The sequence below is a fragment of the Equus asinus genome, chromosome 12 (genome assembly GCF_041296235.1).
Source record: "Equus asinus isolate D_3611 breed Donkey chromosome 12, EquAss-T2T_v2, whole genome shotgun sequence".
Taxonomy (NCBI): Eukaryota; Metazoa; Chordata; class Mammalia; order Perissodactyla; family Equidae; genus Equus; species Equus asinus.
This window is the reverse complement of record NC_091801.1, coordinates 9,847,914-9,864,860: the sequence shown is the minus strand read 5'-3', so window position 1 is coordinate 9,864,860 and position 16,947 is coordinate 9,847,914. Positions and strand designations below refer to the sequence as shown.

The 16,947-nt window shown below is 32.9% G+C and overlaps 1 long non-coding RNA gene across 2 annotated transcripts in view; it reads left to right on the top strand.

The window, feature by feature from the left end:
- LOC123284327 (uncharacterized) overlaps positions 1-13,016 on the top strand; it is a 34,849-nt gene extending 21,833 nt beyond the window's left edge. For both annotated transcript variants that reach the window (XR_011493109.1, XR_011493108.1), the window contains 3 exons: positions 822-1,001; positions 1,759-1,842; positions 11,141-13,016. This is a non-coding gene — a long non-coding RNA (uncharacterized lncRNA). The remainder of the gene's footprint in view (positions 1-821; positions 1,002-1,758; positions 1,843-11,140) is intronic.
- Positions 13,017-16,947: the final 3,931 nt, after the last annotated feature.

The following is a 16,947-nucleotide window of genomic DNA, read 5'->3' as shown; positions in this document are numbered from 1 at the left end:
TTTAGTTACTTTGTGTCTAGGAAGCAAAATTTACCTGGATCCAGAAAAACAGGACTCTGAGAAGCCAAATTTTGTCAAAAGGTTCGCTAAGCTTGTATTGCACATTGGTCTTCATTTTGTAGATTCTTCAAGAGATGTCATATAAGCTTCAGGATAACTTGTGACTCAGCGTATCAAACTGTCACAACTCTGAACTACTTGCCGTGTCTGTTAGTGGCTCTTCTTGACATGACAGTCAGGGCAGTGACATCATATGGTAGTGCTTTGCACCTTTGCCTCACTTCCACTTTTTTTCCATCCTCATGGCCCTTGGCTTGCACTTCTCAAATAAAGGATCAGAATTTTAATCCTTGCCTCAGCTCTGCTTTCAAGAGCATCTATGCTAAACACTGCCCTATTGGGGTGAAAATTACCATACACAAGTTCACAAAGTAGCATTTTTCTCAATGAATTTTACTGGGCCAATTTTACTCTGCCTTTGGGTATTGTAATGTGATTTTATATAAAACATGTTTTATATATATTTATTCAAAATATATAAATATCTAAATAATATTTCTAAATATATTTTATATAAATGGATATTTATAAATATAAATATATGAAATATGTTTTCATATTTATAAAATTAAAGATCCTCAGAAAGCTAGAGTTATAGAAGGTGGAGAAATAACTATACAACTTTTTGTCAGTGTTATTATTCCTTAAATTTCACATAATGAGGAAAACATTGATTGGATTTTCAAGCAAGAAATTTTACAATGAGGACTGTTCTTACTGAACAAGACTGTAAAGGAAGAAACTTTTTTTGGTTTTTGTAGTTCACCACAGAATTCCCCCAGAGACCAGTACCTTGCTTGACACACAGGAGAAACTCTATAAATGTGATAGATGGATAAAAGAAGAAAAAAGTCTCAATATTATCAATTGGAAATTTATCAATCAACATCAGTTTTTCTTATTACTGTTCGTGATTTGATGATTGTCTTCTATACTTCCAGGTACATGTTGCTATGAAATAATTTTATTTTCACATCTAAAGAAGTCTATTGCTAAATGGTATTTTTTTCCCCTTCAAAATAACATCTTTTAAAATGCTTAACTTTTCAATGAATGCCTTCATATTACTTAATGTTTGTTCCAAAATAATCTGATAATCTATGTAGATGATACTAAAAGCTTGTTGATTCATTTTTCTCAAGCAACTGGTCAATCCTCTGAGTTAAATCAGTAAAATTTATTGCTTGATTGGTTTAAAGCCTGGCTTAAAATGGTCTATTGTCTTGCTAGGTAGACACAGCCAGTTTTATTGTCCTCTTTCTCTCCATATTTTTAAGTATAATATTGCTTTCCTTAACATTTTCCAGCTTAGTGTTCAATGAATTCTTCAAAAGAAGGTGCTGTATAAATCTAAAATATTTTTACTGTTGTGGATGACTTGTTTCTGAAAGGTATCTATGTTTGAGTACTCAGCAATATTCATGGAGTACAGAATTTGTTTTCACTTATTTCCCAACAAATTCAAATTTCTCTCTTGCCACAGATGTCTTGCTTAAAATCAGGGATATGAAGAACTTCTTTGGGAAATTCTACCCCTATTTGAAAGTTATGCTTTTGAAGTCTTTCCCCTAGGGAAGATCAGGGATATATATTTCTTGCATAACTTTTTATAGCAAAAAGGTCTGTAGATTTACCTAGCACACAAGCCCTGAATAAGTATGTTGTGCAAATAAAATATATACTCAAATGCTTTCTCAGAAACAGGCCTTTTCCTGTTGAATTGAGGAGAGCCACTTTGTGTTTTATTTGGAGCAATATAAAAGACTTTGAAGATTTTCAACTGTAAGTGCTTGTATTGAAAGTCTAAATTAAATGTACTTATGGAACTAAAATATTTTCTGTGTTCTAATAATAATTATGGTAACCATAAAATGAGTTTGCATTTCGTTGTTACAAAGCACATTTCTTATGTGTAACTTATCTGACTACCAGGGTTAATCAGATCTTGCAAAAGGGAATTTTACAATGATGAGTTAAATACATAAAACAGAAATACTATTTGTATTATTGTGCTTTGAGTTTCAGTCCACGTGTAACGAAAAACAATTTGTTGAAAGCCATAATGTTTATCCAAATGTAATGTCAGTTTTTTGGTTATATATTCATATTTCTGAATTGTGAATCTCTTGAGGCAGATAAATATATTTTATTCATATCTTTACCCTCAGTAACTAGCATAATACCAGTGCCGAAAACATTTTTAATTGCATGAATGAATGAATGAAACATATAGAATTAAGATAATATCTATTACTATACATTAGGGAATAATATTACCTGCACTGCTTTGGAAAAATTTTACACATGGTGTTTAAGGATGCAATTCCTTGCCAAATTACCAGGTTTACTGGCATGCACACAGATGAGGATTATTTTATATCTGTGATAATGCTTTACTATTTAGCATAGGGATGGAGAAGCCTGGGAACTGCTATCTGGAGTAAGACCCTTAAAACAGATGAACTTTGCCTCCTGCTGTTGCTCATAGATTTCAAAGGGGATGTGTGAGGCTGGGCCCCTAGGTCATGTCCTTTATCAGTTCTGATTTAAGTACATTGTAGTTTCTTTTGTTGCCATTTATAAATGTTATTAGTAATTGTGTTCATATCTAAATTCATTCATCTCCTCTTTTCTTCACTTCTGGGGCTAATGATATCTTTACATTCATTTCTCCATGTGTAAAGTCACAACACTTAGTTACTCACCACATTTTTTTTCAAATGTCTCACGGTGCCCTCCTGCTACTAGCTTTTCCATATTTTGTGGAAATTTTCCCACAAATTTTAAATCAGCTTTGTATTTATTTAAGCCTAGGAGGGGTTCTTATGAATGGCATGCAGAAATTTTTGATGATGACAGAGAGATTTCATAAATGTTCTTCTATGAAATTATTTTGAAGAGCAGCTTTTAATTCTCATGGAATTAATACAACCTAAGGATATTTATTCTGATTTCCTAAATACAGCTATGATAACTTTATTACTCTCTCTAGCCACTGAAAATTTTTTGTAGGAAATATATAGGGTTTTCTTTTGGGTAGTGTTTACAAATACTTGTATTTGACATGTCCTCATTTACAATCTTCTGGATTAACTTATTTAACAAGTATTTATTCAACCCCTGTGATGTGCCAGATATTGTTTTAAGTTCTGGAGGTATAGTGGTAAGTAAAAACAAAAAAAAAATTGCCCTCACTGAGCTTATATTCTTGAGAGACTAGAGAGACAATTAACAAGATTAGCAAGTAAAATGTCTGTTATTTTATTGTTACAACATAAAAGTATTAAATAAAAGGAATGTAGTTTTATCTCCTGGGTCATCTTCCACCTCCTCCCAGACTCTCTTACACTGTTATTTTGTTCTACAGCTCAGCAACTTATATAAGCAATATTTTTTTCTTCCTTTTGGGAAAAAAAGTCTTTTTCTCCTAAAGAAGTTGAACATAAACAATTAAAATTATACGCAACTTTGTTGAGAAATTTTGCTTCCAAAAACAGGGACCATCATTTAATTGCTAAATGTTGTTTAAGCTACTGCAGAATACAGTATAAATTCCATTTAAGACCACTTCAGTGACACAATGCACCAACAGGTTTAGAAGGCACAAGTGGCTTGATCTAGGCAATAAATGGGATAAATAATCTTGGTCCTAGTGTCATATGACATGATGTCCCATTGGTATCCAGGTCTATTTTTTGTGCTTTAGGGCACATTTTAGAACTGAGATAATCTCAAATTCCCTAAACCTGTGATTTTAGGTCTATATTAGCTACTTGCCAAGAGCTTTTAAAGGTCATCATTTTCACCTATTGTGGTAAAAGGAGATAGAATACGGAGTGGGAAGTAGGACAAGAAAGTGTGTCCATTGTGGTTCTACAAGTCACACAGTCCAAAGATCTTCTACTATGAGGTACAAAATCTAATATCTCAGTAGGCTTTTACATTGTATTGCTGAAAAAAACTAGTGGTAATTTAGAGCTGCTTTAAAAAAAATTCTAAGAGGAGCTCTTGATAGAGATTTGGTGCTTAACTTCGTTATATCTAATGGTTATAATAAGCCAATGAGCTAAGCATGGTTATTGCTTCAGATGAGGACACAGCTTCAGAGAGGTTAAATATTATCTTCAATCATTAGTTATAAGCAGAGTTCAAATTGACGTGAAAGTCTGCTTGATTCATCCATATTCTTTTCATCGGAAAACTCGACTATCTTCATGTCCTTAACTCCTATTTCTTATTTTTCATTAGTTCTGGAAACTCCGTGTTTCCCAAAGGGTCTTTACTCAAAAAACTAGTTGAAAGGGGTGTTGAAAAGTGCCTTTCTAAAAAAGGCATTTGTAGTAAAATACTTGATTGATAATGACTTAAATTTAACTAGTTTTTTATGTTTTAACTGTAACACTGCTCCAAATATTTAATATATAAATACACTAGGGAATCACCAAGAAAAAACAAGTATAGAGTGTCATCTATAATGAGTCCCAAATTTTTATGAGTATGAACCTCTTTTTTTTGGTTGAATATTCTGAGATTGGAGTACTAAGGAACATAATTTTCAGAATGCTTTTTCAAACCAAGGTTTGCCCAGAAAATGTTAGCTAATGATCAGCAATTTAGAAGACTAAATGAATCCAGGATATCACATTTATTTCCACTTAACTGTTTACTCATTAATTATCATAATTGTGGTTCCAAACTTGCCAAATTCCAGAGAAACAACAAAAAAGTGAATACAATTATAACTTCAAAAAATCAACAAGCCCCAATTAGTTATGATAACAAGCTCTAATGCTGTTAAATAAGCAAACACTAGATTCAAAACAAAATTAGTACAGGCATTCTACATCGCTGACCTCTGAGGGATGTCAATCTCAAGATGGGCATTATATGTGTAAATTACTAGATTTTGTACCATCAATTCAGAGTAGATGCACAATAGATATATTTAATATGTGCAATATATTTCATGTGTCAACTTTCAGAGCTTTTTTAAAAATTCAATCATATATGTAAAGAAATCTTTGAAAATAATAAGTAGCAATATTGGGGGGCTATAGAACACAATTTATCTGGAAAGTTACTAGTAACTCATGTAACTTTTCCACTGACAAAATTTCTCAAGTTGTACAATAATGCTTTGATTTTCCCACCACTGTTTCCCATGCTACACATAATAGTATTTTATGTGTCAGGTATATTGGTATAGTTAAAGAGAAATCTAAGTGAGCAGAACAAGTAAACTGAATAAGTGAATTAATTTCTTAAATCATCAGTGGTCGCTTGTCATCAATATTATGTGCAAATACCTTCCTAATTCATTTTTTTCATCTTTTGCCTCTATGGTTTACTTTGTTTACTGTATATACTCCTTCTGCTATAATTCTAAATATGTCACTTCAGCCAATTTGGGCAATAGTCTTGAAACATTGAAGAGATCAGCAACATTACAGAAGACGGCATGCAGCGGGTCAATAATTTGGGGGATGGTGTCCTTTGTATATGATATAATGTTTCTCAATTGAAACAATCCTCATTTACTGTGCAATGTCTATACGCAAGATCCATTTTAAATGAACTGTTGTCCAAATTTCCAGCTATGAGCTAAATTCATGGATCTTTTGACAGTCACTACAAGACAAGTCTTTGTTTCAGGCACAGCATCGATTAGAGGGGCCACTGTCATGGCATTCAGAGGATAGGTATAATTGTAATAATGCGGAATAGAACGCAATTAGATTAAGTGGCCTATAGGGATTGGGTGACACAAGGAAACGCTACTGAAATGTAATTTTTTTCTACTCTTTCATTCAAGGTTTAAATTATGCCCAGGTCATTTGTGATTGAGAACTATCTGATGGTTGTCGGTATTCTCTAGGAAAATTAATTGAGGGTCACAGTTCTATTCTGAGTAAAAAGCAGAGCTGGACCTTCTGTATCTCTCTGCAGGATTCTGGGAACATTTGTAAGAAACAGTCTGTTTTGTAGTTATTTTAATGGAGATTACGTTATAGGGCAAACTGGCATGGGTTTTGAACATTGACCTATTTTTAAAAATATATATTTCCAAGAGAAAAAATACCCATGTATGTATCATTTTCACTGTGTTGTTATCACCTTCAGAAATACTTTTAATCTGAAGTGGTCTTCCACTTTTTAGGTACACTTACGTGCTTTTTCTTCTTTGGCCTTTTGACGTCTTTCAATAAGGTTATTTAATAATAGGTAAAACTTTTTATAGTGAATGTTAGATTTATTTTTTTATTTAAATTGGAAATATTCTCCTTTAAGTTAAAAAATAATGCTTTTCTTTTAAGTAAAACATTTAAGTGGTAGCAAAGTATTGTTTTAATATGGTGCAAATGTGCTAACCAGGGACAATGAGCATATATTTGAAAATTTGAACGACAAAACAAGTGTGAGAGTCTGTATGTAGGTGCACACACACACACTCACACACAAACTATTAACCATTCAATGTAAAACGTTACTTATCATCAATGGGTTATCTTCTGACATCGCACTGGGATAGAACTATATAGTAAATAATGAATTGTGGGATGCAGCCAGGCTTGCAGAAAATAACTATTTGAGGGATGGTGCATGAACAGAAAGCTGTAATTTTGACAGGTGGCAAGGTGTCGTGTCACCAAGCCTTTCTAAAGCCTCATATCTCATACCTATTGATTAATGGCTCTAATTAAGGAATGAAATCAAGCATGTGAAGACAGGGGATCGCTTTAGGTCCTTGTTTGGTAGTTTTCTCTTCCTGGCACACAACTCATCCATCTAAATATCATTGCTCTTTCATTTATTACTGCTGTGTGGTAGCACAAGAGCAGCAGAAGGGGTGCATTCTGATCTTGTCCTGGTCCTGCGAAAATGTGATTTGGCAAGGACTGAAATAAGAGAACATGCCAGAACATCATTTGAATGAGTACTGCTGGGCGAAGCACTGTGCTTTCAAATGCTTTGATGGGGATTTGGGAGGTGTTCAACTGCCTTTGAAAACTAGCTATTATATTAGTTTAGATTCTTGGACTTGATCTCGCAAAGTTCTTACTTTCAAGGCTCTCAAATCTAGGAGCTTAATTTCAAATCTTTTGTTAAGTTGATAACAAAAACCTCTTTAAGTGTGGCAGATGGCATTTAGATAGAGAAGAAAATAAGCAGGTTATATTAATTAATTTTAAAGAATATCAGTCATGCTGAAACTGTACCTTCCCAGACTACTTACTAACAAGACCCCACATCTGACATTGTGCTACACAGCTAAACAAGTCCCAAAGGAAACTCCTGATCCTTTGGCCCTGCGTTAAAATGTTGACTCCTTAGCAGAAATTCAGCTTAGGCTATTGGAGAGGGCCATCAGCTGGAGCCTGCAGTATACATTGCAAGATGTTATCCTTTCTTTGTAAATCATTAGATAAACTGTGTTCAAATTGTATATCTGAATTTCTAAGAAAATTTTATAATAATTTTGAGTGTTACCTATAATATCATTGACAATGAAACTAATATTTCAGATAAATTAAACAAATTTATAGTTCTAAAGAAGTGTTCATCTATGTTGCACAGATTTTTAATCATGTGTTATATGGATTGAAGCGTGCAATTCAGATGAAACGAGGTTAATTCTGATTATTTAGCAAGAAGATATGTTATCTGGAATGTTCTAGTATTTTTCTTATTTGCTACTCTTATAATACAGAAGCATAAGATTATTCTGTGCCAAAATGCTTATTTAATTTTGTGTCTAGCCAGTTTCAAAGAGAGCATACTTGTATATTAAAACAATCTCAAATGGTTCCTTTTATTTAATCTAAACTATATGTTAACTTTTTTTATAGAACCATAGTTTAGAATACATTAAATAGCTCTGAAAGATTAATTTAACAATGTATGTTGTCAACTTTTTAGAAGTGAGATAAAGTTTCTTCCTTTTACTCAGGAAACATAAAATATGTAAGTTGAATCAAATTAAATTAAATTTATAAAAATACAGATTGCTGAAATCATTAAGGACATCTCATATATTTGTATTTCCTTTACTTAGAATTTGAAAATTGGAAAATGACAATAAGGGAGAAGTTTTATTTTTCTCATGACATATTGATTATTAGGGTGATATGTGATGAAATTATTAGATACCAGATTCGTGTTTATTCTGGTATATATGTAACCACAGAAAAATATGCAATATGTTAAGAAATTTAAAATGTTTTTCTTTCCACATTTTTTCAATTAACTTACTTATACTGTTTTTCACTTATTAATTTTACACACTATCTTGTCTCTTTATTTTAAGAATATTTAAGACAGAAATCGTGATAAAATCATTGCTTACTGAAGCAAGTAGACATTGAATCCAGCTATGCACATTAGAAAGATGTTACACACTGCATACTTTTAATAATGATCATTTAGAAGATAATTTTAGCATCCACACAAGGGAAAAATGGATTTTTGATGAGTTCTTATATGACCATATGTGGTATTAGTCAGTGTGAGGTATTGCTAGCAAGCTCATTGCTTTCAAAAATCAAAGTTAAATGGTTCATCTATCATCAGAATTTGTGTCTGGGCGACTTGTCTGAACATCAGTATGATTTATGGTTTGAATTGGAGGAGTCAACCATGCATGTTTCTTAGTTTATCGTTTTATGCTGTCTTCAATTAAATGTCTATAAACACAGTGATGGCTTTATGACATTGTCCATCAATAAAGACTATCAGATTTTGCATGAGAATATGCAATTTTCAGAAAAATAATGACCTTTTGACTTCTGTGTGCCCTGTTCTTCCTCTTAAACATATATATGGAGTATTACTTTATAGAAAATTTTATTACCCAATTCATCATAGTGAACAATTATGGATTTCTAGAATGTTCGTAATTATTTTTTAAGACTTTTTAAAAACACTTAATTCCCAAATTATGACAATAATTGGAGCTGAAGTTACGGCTCTCTGTTTTGCACATCGTATCATAAATGCTTTTATAGGAAGGCAAAAACAGCAGAAAAGAACATATCTGAATATTTTCTTGCATGCTGATTCAGTATTTGATTGTTTTATGGAATCAAAAGCGTTTAAGCAGGTCTTTGCTAAGAGAAAATAATGTATATGATAAAATTAAATTAAATTATTCTACATAAAGGATGAATCCTGGAAAATCTCGTGTTTTCATTCTCTCCAGGACATTGAATAATGATACTTTCAGTCTTCATATTTATGAATGTGGTGTGTAGTATTCACACTGGCAGCTTGTGGAGGTTGAATCATTTTCTGTGTAGCTGTGCCCTGATATTGCTGTTGGCAGCAATACACTGTAAAAAAGAATTAGTATTCTAGTTCTTAAAGCTATGTTGAATATCTTTTCAGCATATTTTCTAATAAAAACACAGTGTAAAGGTTTTTATGTAACAAATCATCTGCGTGTAGTTTAAACACAAGAGAACAGAAATAAGACAATTAAGGTAGGCTTAGATATAAATTTAAACAAATACATTTTTGTGTGCATGCAATGGTTACAAGTATATGGTTTTCTTGTGTTGAACAAATTCTTTCTTCCTATCATATAACAAAAGTAGTGCATATGTGACAGGTAAGTGAGTCCACCAATCAATGTTATCAAGGTTCTCATCATAGCATTGGGAGTGCACTAGGAGCCGTGTACAGCTACAGATGGAATCTTGTATGTCATTATACATTTTGAAAAACACCTTTTATTTCTTTACTATAAATTAACTGCAGTTGAATCTATGCATAAATATTGGCACTCAAAATGACCTTTGACTTCAATTATCTAGATAATTCAAGCAAATGAAAATTACATACAGGAATGTAACTACTAGATATGATTTTAAATAGCCAAAAATATCTGGCTATTTAAAAGAAACGTTTTGCATGCTCTAAATTCTGAATTATTGGAAAGTATAAATAGTTATAAAATTGCCATGGGCCATATCCAGGCAGAAATATGAATATTTAACTATTGTTTTTCTTGTTATTACAAAGGGATCGGCATGCTACCCAATGCAGTTACTTACATCAGACAGTCTAAATCCATCTGAAGACATATTCTGGAAAACAGAGATTTCTAGGACATGTCTAAAGTTTAGAATTCTCACTTTGATTGCATCTTCAGGAAAATGTCATCAATAATAAAGACAGTTCTCTTTTTAAGAGATGATTTGTAATTAAGAGACATTCTCTAGCATGAGCTGTAGGTTTTCGATTCAATGTTTTCCACAGAATGGTCTGTGGATATATTCTCTGAGGTTCAATTATCCTGGGAGAATATTTTAATTTTGCATCTTTATTTTTAAAACAACTAACCTAGGAACCAGTTGTAAACATAAAGTATTATTTTTCCGAAAGCCTAACTGGAAGTTATCCATAAAAATATTTTAGTTTCTTAGTCACTGTTTCTCAGACTTTACTGGATAATTTTTCTCAGGGATGGAACATTTTTCCACCTTAGCAGAGGAAATTATATCCTTTGATTTGAAAAACAGTGAGCTAAATAAATGCTTAGTACTTTTAAAATATTATTTTAAAATATGTATAACTTGAGGTGTAAGTAAGCCTTGAAGTAAAGCATTTAAAATAGTTATTCTATTCTTAATCACTGCATTTTCCAAATATCTGTTTTTCTATGATGTCGTATTTTGAAAGAAATGTTTGCTATGATTATGGAAAATAAGCTCTTGGCACCCGGGGGCCGTAATATCAGGCGCCCTCTTTTTGTTTTAAAGAAAGCATTTGTTTTTCTAATAATATAGATTTAGTACCCAACAGTTGAAAAATTTTAAAGTGTATAAGTAAAATAAATCTTTAAAATTACCTTAAACAACCCTGGCGTTTGTATGTATGTATGTGTGTATGTGCGTCTTTGTGTGATTGAGATACTTTTGTTTATAAAGTTTATATGGTATTTTTTTCTTAACACCATGTCACCTAATTTTCCTGTTATTCAAAGTTCTTCATAAAAATCTTTGTAAAGATCTTTTTGCATCCTATTTATAGTCTAGCCATGAAGTATTTAACCACTTTGTTATTATTATTCATTTACTTTTAGAAACAATAAAGGAATACAGTCAAGTCACGGGATACAAAATCAATGTACAAAAATCGGTTGCGTTTCTATACACTAACAGCGAAGTAACAGAAAGAGAAATTAAGAATACAATCCCATTTACAATTGCAACAAAAAGAATAGCATACCTAGGAATTAACTTAACCAAAGAGGTGAAAGATCTGTACACCGAAAACTCTAAAACATTGTTGAAAGAAATCGAAGAGGACACAAAGAAATGGAAAGACATTCCGTGCTCTTGGATTGGAAGAGTTAACATCGTTAAAATGTCCACACTTCCTAAAGCAATCTACAGATTTAATGCAATCCCTTTCAAAGTTCCAACAACATTTTTCACAGAAATAGAACAAAGAATCCTAAAGTGTATATGTTTCAATTTTTTGATATGATAAATTTTCAAATGAACATCTTCATAGTAGCTCTTTATTTCACTGTTTTACTATTTATTTATTTAGGCTAATACATATTAATGATACCCAAGTATATATAAATATATAGCAACATCTGTTACAATTGAGTACTTTTTTGTAAAATAGTGTTGCTGATTTTTCAAAGCAAATTTAGATTTTTACCTAGATTCTAGGAAATGCTGTCTAAACATTTAAAATTCCTGCAAAACCCCCGATTTTAGTCATTTACATGTAAAATCTTTAGCCATTTTTAGTATCATCTAAATATTACCTGAGAGAAATTATTTTAATTTTAATATCTTTGTCCTCCCCCTCATCTGGTCCTCATTGTGTGTTTAATTGGTACTCAAGAAACTTTATATGTATTTGCGACATTAAATGTCACATTTACATTACGAGACTACCCTCTCAGCTGAAAAATGCCTCTTTTTGAGAATATGAGCATGAGTAGAAAGGCTTCCTATAGTAACTTTGAGTCAATAGAAACATGTAAGTGCCTGTAGCTCATACCATACATTTCAAAAGCCTAAATAAATGACATCCATTCGAGTCTGTTATATTGAAATCTATTGCACTTATAGAACATCCAAAGGGAGATAGTCCCTTCATTAAAACACATGAGATATCTGTTTAGAAATTAAGCTAAAATGTTTGTGCTTAATAGAAATTGTTTTAAATGATTTGGTTGCTGAAGAGGTGAAGCGGAGTCACAATTTGGAACCATATTTATTTTTGAACAGAGTAACTATTTAAATAACTTTTTGCACAATTTCTGAGAAAAGGACAACTTTTTTTATATTTGTGAATATGTAGACCTGGATATAATAGACGCTCTTGAAAGACTGATTTTTTTTTCATATACCCATTATTCCAAATATAATGCTCAGATGACATTCATGATAAATTCATTTATTCTATGAGAAATTTACATAAATGCATGAATCAATGATAAGGATTTTTAGGTATCAATTTATACATTGTACATTCTTATTTTCAAGAGTTAGTGGACTGCTAAAAACACATGACCCAGATTAAAATTAGTTCAAAAATAGGGTGGGTACTAAAAATAATAATGTTTTTATTACTTCATAGGAAATATACTACCCACTAAAAGCATTCTGAAAAATCTGGTTTTTGTTTATTTTGTTTTTTGGTTTCTTTTGTGTGTGTATGAGGAGTCTTGGAAAATAGGGCTGTAATGTGTCTGCTCAGCTGTGTTGATCTCTTTATTAAACTCAGTTGTTCCTCCAACTTGCCTCCAGTCTCTTCATGACTTTTATATCAAGCAGAGAATTTAAATGTGTGTTTCTGTGTTGAAATTTTAATATGCAATGATGTTGTAGTTGATTCAGCCAAAGGGAATGCATAAAACAACATGGAGATTATATGATCGCAGAGGCAGAACCAAACCCTTAAGAGATACAATTGTTTTAGAAAGGTTAGCATGTTCTTTCATTTTTAGCTTCAGATTCATAACACGTCAAGTTCCCCTATTGTTTCTCAAGGAAAAAAACAGGAGAAATTTTTTGTGGTATAATACTGACATTCTTATACTTTTTTATTTAAAAAATACATCAGTGCCGTCATGGTGGTTCTGTCCTTCCTGGTCTTGTAGGGCTTGGTGAAATAAAATGGATTCATTTCATAATAGTTTTGTTTTGTTTGTTTTGTGGATAAGCATGCTCCTTTTAGGAGATAGGCGTTTATTTAGGATAGGCATTTATTTCCAAGGAAAAAGGAAGGATATTTTCAAAATCATAATTTACTGACAGTAAGAAAGTATTTGGAAATAGGTACAGATGAAGGATTCCATGTAGTTTATGAGAAGTATGTCTTTAAAAGTTTTTGTATCACGATATCCAGTAGAAGTGTAGGTTGTTCATAGCTGTGATTGGACTGACCACATTTAAGTAATGGATATATGCAGAACCCTTGTTTATTGAAGATGCAATAAATGACAAATATAGCAGAATAAAATATCAAAAACATTTTTTCTTAGGTATATTCAGAAAAAAGGAGCAGTCTGGCATTATTCATGGTCCTGTAGTGTCTTCTCTGCCTTATGTGTTCAGGGGCCTTTTAGCTATCAACTAGGTCAGCCGTCTCCAGCTATGACCAATATCACAAAATGGAGGTGAGAGTCCTAATAAATTCTGTACATTTGTACATGTCTCTCTCTCTCTTTTTTCTTTTTATTTGCTTAAGAAGATGCTCCCTGAGCTGACATCTGTTGTCAATCTTCCACTTTTTTTGCTTGAGGAAGATTCACCCCGAGCTAACATCTGTGCCAATCTTCCTCTGTTTTGTATGTGGGTCACCACCACAGCTTGGCCACTGGTGAGTAGTGTAGGTCCATGCCCAGGAACTGAACCCTGGCCGCTGAAGTGGAGTGCACCAAACTTAACCACTAGGTCACAGGGCTGGCCCCTATACCTGTCTCTCTTAATTCAAGCCACCTTGGATCCACTGGATCTTAAAAGTCAATGAAATATCATAGTATATTTTGCAGCATCTTGCAGAGATGCTTCTGCTCTGGTCTAGTTCCTAGAGTGTTTTTGATTCTTATCTCCATTTTCAGTTCAGAATTCCTCTTCTGCACTTTGTCCTTAATGATTCTATTTCCTTCTTTATCTCTGTTCCTCTTTGTGGACTGTGGCTACCATTCAATAAACCAGTGTCACAGACTTTATTCACTTTGATTAGGAATCTCTAACCTACTTAGATTTTTGGGATCTAATCCTTCCCTGGCATAATCCATATTTGGATAATATTATGTATTAAAATAAATATGGAAAGAATGCTTTTTTAAAAATCAATTATTCTCTTGACATATATGGGTGTGTAGATCTCTGTCTGTTAAAGATGCACATGTATCTCTCTGAAGAGGTCATCAGTTGTCCTACTTTTCTAGACTGTAATTTTCATGCAGGCAGGGATTTTTGTCAATTTGGTTTTTGATGTATCCTAAGCATCTAGAATAGTTTCTGGCTTATATATGAAACACTCAATAAATATTTATCAAATAAATCAGTATTATATTAAGCACACATCTGTTCATAATTTTCTGCATATATTTTATCTCTCTGTAAATAGAGAAGAGTGCATACAGGGAACTGTGAATAAACCAGACAGTTCTGAAAAAACAGCAGATGTATAAAACTAAATGATCTAAAATATCAGCCCCTCTAGTCCAAATTATAACCAGATAGAACCATGATTTAACAATATTTTCAAGATGGTGGATTAACCAAGAGTTCCGAGGGAGATTAATTGCATGGCCTTGATCCCTCATTTCTTGAAAGAAGAAAACAGTGGAAGACTTACTGGTTATAAGGGAATATCAATAAGAAATAACAACCAGTAAACCAACTCATGCCATCCTTTGACTATCACCCTCTGGACTTGGCAGGGAAGAAGGAGCATGAAAATGGGCAAGAGACAGAGAAAAGGTAAAGACTGTATATCTAAACTGCTATACTTCGTATAACTCAGACTCTCCTGTGTTGTAGCCTAGAGTTGCAGTTGGAGGTAAAATAAAACAGTTCCTCCTACATTGACTCTAACTAGATCCTTGGGAAGATGGCAGACTGCATGTGGGCTGACTAAGAATTAGAGCTGGTTGATTTTAATTTGCTTATTTAAGAAGTTGGAGGTTTGTACTATTTGGCTTTGATTACCAAATGAGGAAGGTGTCTCAGATGATGCAGGCTCAGTGAGCTGAGGAGTCGAAAGAAAGATTTCTTGGACTCTTGAGGTTGGCAGTAGTTCTCTTTTATTTAGAGAATAGTGTGGAATAGCGTGGGGACAGGACCCATGGGCAGGAAGAGCTGCTGCAAACCTGGGTTGAGGGTAGGGCTAAATTTAGGGCGTAGGTATGTGAGTTATCTCTTTACAAGACAAAGAATATGTAAAAAACGTTGTTAAAATGGCATCAGTGCAGGTGGGGTCTGGTTATTGAATGGTCCTATAATTTTCAGATAAGAATCAAACCAGATTAAGTAAATGGCTGAAGCCACCACCTTAAATATTATTTTTAGCTAAAGACAAAGGAGGATGTTGAGGGTGGAGGGAGAGTGGATTATGGGAGATTACCACACAAATACAGTAAACAAGATGCAGATTTAAGTCCTTGCCTTTGGCATTGATTAAGAGTTTCTAGAGATAAGGTCATCCCCCTCCTTCCTGGTACAGAAAGGGAGACACCTTTACAGATGGAGATTTCTTTTACAATGTAAATGTCTCTTAACAAAGGGTAAGTAAATTCTACTCCTCAGACCCTCCTTCCTGTCTGCAGTTTTAAAAAGTAACCAGTCTAAAATAATCCTCATCATCAGAGGCTTATGAGCCCAGGAAATGCGTTTGCAAAAACAGAGTAATGACAGTGGGAAACCAACGCAATTTACATAGGTTATCTCCCATAATGTGCATAACTCAGAGAAATAGATATTATTAATCTCAGAGTATAGACAGTGAAACTAAAGTCTAGAGGCAATGAAACAACTCTTAAAATATTTAGCTGGCAAGTAACAGGACTACTCTGAGTCCTAAAATCTTGGATGAAAGCTTTCAAATCTTTGCTTCTTTTGTCTCTCCTTATAAGCACATCCAGTTAGATAACATGAGATAAAATCAAAATGAAATGATGCCATGCCAAACATTTCAGTTTACCGTACTTATTACAATACCTTCTTGTTTTGAGGTTCCTAGTCCTATCTATAGATTTATCTTCCAAGTCTCCTTGGAAGCACTTATTAGGAAAGGAATGCTAGCTTTATACAAACCAGAAAATATACTATTATCTCTTATATTTGAAGCCAAAGAAATATTAATCATTGCAAAATGAAGAGGGTAGTAGTTGTCACTTACCAGAGCTGAGTTTATTGCTGTTTTACATTTCACATACCTGTTGAATTTCTACTGTGTGTGAAATTAGTTTTTGAGAGAAAATCCAAACATAAGAGAAACCTCTTATTTGTCAGGCCTTTTGAAACTAACGTAGTTTTATAAACAAGAATGAAAACCCTAAAGAGTCCTCTATATGTGAACTATTGCTATAATATAAATTTGTTTACTTTCACAAGTTTAAGGTTTTATTAATATACAATTTTTACATTAAAATGTCTTCATGTTCTCCAAATCATTCATTCAAAAACTATTCCAGTATCTACTATAAGCCAAGCAGAGTTCTTGGTGCTGGGAACACAGTAGTGAACAAAACAGAAAAATCTGTGCCGTTATGGAACTTACATTCTAGTGAGGGCAAAGGACAATAACCAAATAAATAAGTGAAATATATTATGTGGTAAATGGTGATAAGTATATGGAGAGTAATAAACTAGGGGGAATTGACTATGTTACATTTCTGTTATAAAATTATAA